Genomic DNA, 8,422 nt, shown 5'->3' with positions numbered 1-8,422 from the left:
GTCGATACGAGTTTCATACATATGAATGGGCGTCACTGTAAGGACAGAGGGGCTACCGCCAAAACCGAAATTCGCAAATTGCGGGGATCTTTCTCTTTTACTCCAATGAAGGCGTAATTAGAGTGACAGAGAAAAATGCTCGCAATTTGCGAACTTCGATTTTCGCGGTTATAGCCCAGAGACTGCCAATCCGATAAAGCAGTTGCTAAGCGACTTAGTGGTAAGAAATGGAAATATTTGATATGAGATTCTTATCATTTTTATTCTTAATTGATACCGAGGTTACTTACTAGTAGTATTGATCAAAATAAGTTGTTTATGACGTCGCTCAAAGCTCAGGAAAGCTTAAAGCAGTTTTGTCTTCATATAAATATCGATACAAGCGATTTGAAAGCACTGAGCGAAGCTTACATGTATTATTAGTTTGGTGTTCAACGTATAAATAACTGCCCCCCCCATACGACTTTCTATGCAGGGGGGGGGGGTCAGTCCTCTCTGCTGCTTACTGGACGTTGCTGAAAGCTTAGGGAACCTCTAAGCGGAGGCGACACTGTCTTCATATAAACTTCCAATCCGATAAGTGGCAATCGTTTTCGTTTGCATCTGTTATTCCGATATGTACATATTTACTCTACAATTCGGATTTGTCGATAGGTTGGTTAGTTTGGCTCCGGCTTTTGGAGCCTATGTAACCTTTGGATAACTTTCTTCAGAAAACCTAGGAAAGGAGGTATACAACTGAACATACACAATAAAATAAGCTGTGGTATGGTGTGGTGTGACTAGATTTATACCAATACTCCCAGTTTGTATGATCGCCGTTCTACACCCAGCCTTATGTTCACCCACTCCATATTACACCCACTCCCTAGAATCCACCTACACTCTATACATCCACAGTTGCAGCCCGTCGCTTGCATCCCCGCAATTCGCCCCCTACTGCACCGGTCCTATGGTGTAATGGTTAGCACTCTGGACTCTGAATCCAGCGATCTGAGTTCAAGTCTCGGTGGGACCTAAATGTCTTTTGGTTTTGTTTTTTTTTCGTATGACAGTAGGGAGGTTTTTCATCGCTGTTAAAGATAGCAAAAAACATTTTGGACTCTGATACTTACCTAATACGTAGGTCACTCGATAAGTTTTGAGATACAGAAAAACTATTCAAGATATTAGCACTATTTATATTACATTTTTTCAAAATACTCTCTATCATTCTATATTCAAAGTTCCATTCATCTAAACCAACTTTGAAAACATTTTTGCCAGGCTTGATCCGATAGGGCAGGAATCGCAACTTCATCAGTTTGTTAGAGCAAACGCGGGATCTAACGACAACAGAGCTTCCTCACTCCAAGATATTGATGTAGGATTATACTAACGCCCCCCGAATTGACCGCTAGGATCTTCTCTATGTCCTTGTATGTTATTCGTGGATCTTCTTGCACCAACATTTCAGTAGTCCACACGTTTTCTGCAGTTACTGCTGTTTGCGGGCGACCACTTCGGTGGTCATCTTCGAGGCTGGTTTTACCCCTTTTAAATTCGTTGAACCATCTAAAAGCTGTTGCCCGTGAAGGAGCAGAATCTCCTAACGCTGATTGCAATCGTTGCAAACACAATTGTTCAGATAAACCAAATTTAAAATCATAAAATATCATAGCACGCAAATGTTCGCGGTTAAGCTCCATCGTTTCAAAGAAAAAACGCGGGAACCGTTTTGGAAAAATGACTGTAATATATTAATTTTTTTAATTGGAGCGAATCGGCAACTTGTGTTCTATTTTGAAATAAATTTGCTATTTAAAAACATAATTCAGGTGCGTTCCATTTTCGAATTTCGAGCATCTCAAAACTTATTGAGTGACCTACGTAATGTGATGGTAACTGTACCTAAAAATATTTTATTTAAACATACTATGTATTTATTTAAACCGAGATCAAAACAAATTGGTATTACATTAAATCGCGAAAACTAAAGTAGGTTAATATTTGTGTGATGAACACAAATATATTTGTTCCTAAGTCATGGGTGTTTTCCATGTATATAAGTATGTATTTATCTATATAAGTATGATTATATCGTCGCCTAGTACCTATAGTACAAGCTTTGCTTAGTTTGGGGCTAGGTTTATTTGTGTAAGATGTCCCCTAATATTGATTTATTTATAACAATAGGATATAATATAATTTCTCCAGCGAATTTAAAAGGGATGGCTTAATTTATTACTTTTCCATGGATACTAAAACTTTCACGGCTTCATGAATAACAAAGAGTTTCTGAAAGTTTAATTTTAATACGCTTCCTCAGCGGCTATTCATATCATATCGATTTTTCAATTTCGTTTCTGATATTTTTTCCTTGTTCTATTTAACTGCCTTAAGGTATTAATTTTCAATAGCCTTTGTCAGTATTTCACTGTCAAAGGGAAGACCTAGACTAGTTATGTAATGATAAATCAATTTGATCTGCCTAAAGTTATTAATAATATAGGTCGGTACCGAGAAATCCATCTGGCGAAAACAACAAACTAACATAATTAATTAAGTTCTTATCGATATAAGAGACTCTACCATCAGTTGGCAGAGTATTTTTCACTTACTTTCAGTGAATAAACATGCCGTATGTCACGTTTTACGTTTCTTTACGGTCTTATGCGCCTAACTTCACTCCAATCCAAACGATACTCTCCCTTTAAAAAAGTAAATTACATATCGAAAGTAAATTACGTTCATCACTATAGCGTTTATGACAATGCCAAACTGGTGGTAGCCGTGAAGTAGGTATTGTAGGTTGTAGGTGTTATTGAAAAGCGTGTTTTAGTCGTAGATAATTTATAAATAACCATATATCACATACATTACATCAACCCTCCCTACCCCTCCTCGCTCTGCGTCCCCCCACCCTGTAACAAAGTTACAGACATAAACTGCCGTATTCGAACTTCAAGATATTCACAAGAGACGACACGTACTAGATCCATTCTAGATACGTCATAGTTTAGATATCAACTAGTTCTCTTTTGCAGCGCAATTCGGTCAACCAATGTCACTTTTACGTTAGATAGAGTAAGATATCTATTAGATGTGAATTGGATCTCTAAGGGCCCGATTCGGATTTTGAAATGACATCTATTAGATATATTTTAGACATCACCAAGATACGATAACGATATGTTTAAGATCTAACCTGTCAAATTTGATATTTGCGCGATTCTGAGGATACTCTTAAACGATTTCCACAGGATATGACTCAGAGATCCAATTCACATCTAATAGATATACTCTATCTAACGTAAAAGTGACATTGGTTGACCGAATTGCGCTGCAAAAGAGAACTAGTTGATATCTAAACTACCTATAACGTATCTAGAATGGATCTAGTACGTGTCGTCTCTTGTGAATATCTTGAAGTTCGAATACGGCAAAAAGTTTGTACTAGGCTCGATACGCCCTGTTTAAGACTTTGCAATAAATCACACGCAATTTTCGATACATATATGACCAAATTCACTGCACTTACCTACTTACAGTCAGACCAAGCTAACTCGGTAGCGATTTTGAAATTACATAGGTACTGTGCAAGTATTATTTTAAAATCGCTGCCGAGTTAGGCTGGTCTTACCATAGTCACCTTATCGAAAATCGAATGTGGTTTATTGCAAGGCCAGTGCAACTTTAGACCACAATCCTGAGCGTCGACCTCGACCAGACCACCAGACTCGAACATCCGCCAGATCTCCGGATAGCTACGGCAATACGGCCGGAAACTTGATATTAGAGTCATGTTTAAGTTCTCCTTCGAGATATCTTGAGTACCTACTCGTTCATGTTGACAAAGTTTGAACTGACACATGCTTAGATATTCAGGAGACCTATACTAGGTTCTATTAGTTTCCAACTTTTCAACTCTTCCTTTTGAAGGCTTGATGGAAGAAATCCCTTATAGGTATATTCGCCTTTGTGTTGTTTACGCTAGAGTACAGCCGGCCTAGCCAAGGTTACAATCGCTATCGCTTCGACAACGAGTAGCTTTGAGCCTCTCTATCACTCTTCGATATTAGTGCGACAGTGACAGTTGCCTTTCGATCGCTACGGAGCGTAAGCGATTGGCATTTTGGCTATGCGGCCAGTACTACTTCTTGTACAGTTAGTAGCAGATGGGTGTAATTCTGAATCCCTAATAACGTTTGTCCTAAAGTCACTTGCCCTAACTAGTTTGTCATAATGGGCACATGCCCTAACGATCAATTGTCATAACGATTATTTTCCATAATATAAGGTTCTGAAAAATGGTTACGTTTTAGAACTTGCTGCCACGAAAATACTTAGGTTAGGTTAGGGTTAGAACTGCGACCCTCGCAAAAAATAAAATATGCTTAATAAAATTAGGATAAGTAATCAATAATAGGGATTTTGAAATTAGGGTTTTTAGTGTTAGGACAACTGATCATTATGACAAACAATATTAGGGAATGCAAAGATAGGAGAAAAGACTCCAGGGATAGGGATTCAGATATAGATCCGTAGCAGATAACTAGTGTGTGCGGGCACAGAATAAATAATAGTCCTAGGTACAGAAGATTCACTCTCTAACAAAACGCGTCTGTTACGATCAGATATGGCCGCTAGGTGGCGACAGCGCCACGCGCAGCTTATGGCAAACTCCAAAATTGGGGTCGAACAGATGTACTTTTAGCTACCTGTAGCAAAGCGACGAAATCGCGCAGACACGCCTGGTGTGGGGCATAAAGCCAGGAAAATAGAAGGATACAAAAGTATGGCGCGCCGCGCGAAACGTGCTATGGCAGGCCGGAACGGCCATTTCAATTACTCTGACAATATACCTACTTACTTAATTCTGTTTAAATTTTGCTTGTCGCAGGTCTCACTGCCGTATTCGAACTTCAAGATATTCACAAGAGATGACACGTAGATCCATTCTAGATTCGTTATAGTTTAGATATCAATTAGTTCTCTTTTGCAGCGCAATTCGGGCAACCAATGTCACTTTTACGTTAGATAGAGTAAGATACCTATCTATTAGATGTGAATTGGATCTCTATGTGGAAATCGTTCAAGAGTATCTCCAGAATCGCGCAAATGTCAAATTTGACATGTTAGATCTTAAACAAATCGTTATCGTATCTTGGTGATGTCTAAAAGATATCTAATAGATGTCTATTTCAAAATCCGAATCGGGCCCTCAGTTATTTTATACTAAAATGATACTGCTATGGTATTCAGGCTGATGGTATAAATTGGTAACTTAAAATAAATGTAAACTAGACATCGAAATTAAACTTTCGTGAGACATATTTTTAACTGTAGATGACAACGGTTTCACTCACTTTTTTTTTAGTCGCTATTGACGAAGTGCAGCCGCCGCGAGCACTTGAGCCTGAGGAAGGACCCCCGACGGGCCCGAAATATGTCGCCAATAGCGACCGAAAATGAAAATACAAGTGAAACCGTTGTCATTTAAACAGTTTAAAACTAGACACGTTTTCGTGATTTTGTTCAATCATGCCAACATTAACCTTTTAAAGTTTTGATTGGAGTCTGCCCTTCATAGTTTTCGTGACTGTGCGATATTACAAAAGCTGAGCAGCTGGCTGCCAGCGTATTATGGATGGCTTTATCCATCTTTATCCACGTGATAAAATAACTGTTACTGTTTAACACCGTGGGATAGAAATTGACGGACACTGTTTTATCACGCTGTCATGTAGACAAGAACGACCATCATATCCGTACTGATTATTCTAACTTTAAATGAGTAATTTCAAATGTAGATATTTTGTCATTTATATCACATATGGTTTCTATATTTATCGCGTTAATACCTACATCTTAATATTTTTCTACTTAAATAGACACGAAAGAGACGCGTTCACCTAATTATTCCCCTATCTTTAGCTACGAAATCTATTTTTTGCATATAGAAAATAAACCCAAACGCGTGCATGTAATTTAAACACATAATAAAAACCAATCAAACTGCGTGATTCTTCATACCTGCGACATAAGGCCGCTTTTTCTTTGACAAAAAGCTTTGTAAAGGCACGTGGCACACACGCGACAGGCACGCTCACATGTTTATTATAAAGTAAGAAGCTTTACAAAACTCTTATTGCGTATTATTCATTATTCAAATATGAACTTTAGGGTTTTAGGATAAGGTTTAAATTTATTTGTAGTTTCGGGTGAGATACGATAATGTGAAATTTAGTTTTGGTAATAGGCAAAAATATGTAATTGCTTTTAAGCATTGTGCTTCATAATCTGTCTTTTAGAAAGTAAGATTGACAGTTCTTTGAGCCATTTTAATCCTTCATAATTACTCGTTATTGCTTATAAAACATAAGCTTGTGAATGTGAAGTACCTACATATATGTAAGAGAAAATTTGCTTCATAACATCCAATTGTGTTAAAATTGCGGACTATAGGAGTCGAGAACGTTCTCGGAAACACGGAAGTTTCTCGAATACTGAAACTTTTCAATTGAGTTGAAGGTTTGGGGAAATTTGTGCTTATTGTCGGTAATTTCTTGCTTGTTCATATTGTTTTTTTTATGTTGGAAATTCCGCTACGTTGGAATTTATAATATTTATATTTAGATTGAATGCCATACTGTCGTCATGTCGTGTAAAAATGAAATGAGAACTATTCTTATTTAAACAATTATTATGGTTTTGAGCTGGTTTTGATACGACCTTGAGCGTCTTGGTGATTACTGATTAGACTTTCACTTCATTTCTCTCGTAGCCGTCGTGATTTATTATAAGTTATAATAAATCATTAATAAAATTATAAGTTATAATAAAATTGTAAGTTATAATAAATCATTTAAATAAGATATTATAGGCGTTCAAAAATTCAAGCGCTCATCTTGTGACAAATTGTACACAAGTTGCCTTCAGTCGCACTTGGACAAGCGAGCAATGTGGACGTGCTAACGAGCTCACCGAAAGAGAAAGAGACAAGATCATGTTTAACAACGAGTATGACAAAGATGAATGGAATGAGAAAATTAACGAATAATAACAAATTTCTACGTACAGTATTATTTGTGTTCTTTATGAATGAGTATAAACTAAGTCTATAGGTAGTATTATTGTCGTCGCATTAAAGCTTGCACTTAAATTTTAAATAGCTTTTATTATATTACACTTCGACTTACGTTAATCATAAGGCTGCCGAGTGTTTTAATTAACATTAAGTACAGTACTTCATTTAAATATCAAATACATGTGTCTAATTAATAAAAAATATAACAAACGTGTCGTATTTGCTATGTAAAGTAAAATTAATTACTCACATATGAAATATTAATCCTAGCTAAAATATTATTCATCCTCGGCCACCGACCTAACATTACGTAAACACAAAGCGTCAGTCACTTCGTTAAATTTGGTTCTATTTCTAGTTTACTTCATTAGTAATTACTTTATTTACTGGAGTAACATGAATATTTGATTAGGGTACATATACAGTCTTGTGAATCGTAAAAAAATAAAAAACGCGGAATAAAATTAACCATAAGTCCAAAAGAATATTGTAAATTAATATTTACACATTTTCCTTTACACGCAGTGGAAGCGTTCTGGGCCCATAACCTGTTAAATCTGGGCGTAGAAGAATCTATGATGAGTCCATATGAAGATGTATATTGTCGAGAATAAGCACAGATTACAAATTTAGGCTGTCGAAGGGTCGAAACGAATGTGTCGGCATCGCGCACACGAACAAAATCTGTATATTTACTGCTGTATATTTAAGCTGTATATTTACTGCTGTATATTTACTGCTGTATATTTAAGCTGCATGCTTACTGTGGGACTTGGTCAATCTGTGTAAGATGGTCCTATAATATTTATTTATTTATTTATATTTATTCAAACATTTAAACTTGTTCCACGTGCGTTTATGCAGTAGCCTATAAAACAAGATTCTTTTAGTTTACGAAGACAGTTTCCAACAGTCTGAGCCTGTATTTCCACTACTGCTACCACTTTACTGCTGTTTTACTCAACTGAATTTGAAGAAATTTGGCTTGTATGGCACAGGTTACTACACAGGTAGGTATATCATATCATATCACATTAATATTAAATAATTATGTAACAGGTCATAAATCTAAATGCCGCTCAAAAGAACGTGGTAAAGCGGTGATATAAGGTAACCAAATTGATTTTTTATGATATTTTATTTTAAGTAATTGTGTTGACTGTACGTGACTGTGTAAAAGCCACGTTTATGGTGTGTAAGCTAATATTTCATTAAATTGTATTTTTTCATCGCCCCCAGGGCAACGAACGCATTAACGAAACCAAACAAGCAGAATTAATTCGTTTTAATGTTAAGGTATAAAGTAGTTTTAATATTAATATTAATTACTTTACTAGCCGTCACCCGCACTTT

The 8,422-nt window shown here is 36.4% G+C and overlaps 1 non-coding gene across 1 annotated transcript; it reads left to right on the top strand.

Annotated features, from left to right (window-relative positions):
* The first annotated feature begins 946 nt into the window (after positions 1–946).
* On the top strand, positions 947–1,018 carry Trnaq-cug (transfer RNA glutamine (anticodon CUG)). Its single transcript has one exon. It is a non-coding gene; the product is annotated as a tRNA-Gln (tRNA).
* Positions 1,019–8,422: the final 7,404 nt, after the last annotated feature.

The sequence above is a fragment of the Cydia fagiglandana genome, chromosome 3 (assembly GCF_963556715.1).
Source record: "Cydia fagiglandana chromosome 3, ilCydFagi1.1, whole genome shotgun sequence".
NCBI lineage: Eukaryota > Metazoa > Arthropoda > Insecta > Lepidoptera > Tortricidae > Cydia > Cydia fagiglandana.
Note: the sequence above shows the minus strand (reverse complement) of the source record. Positions and strands in the feature narration are given on the sequence as shown.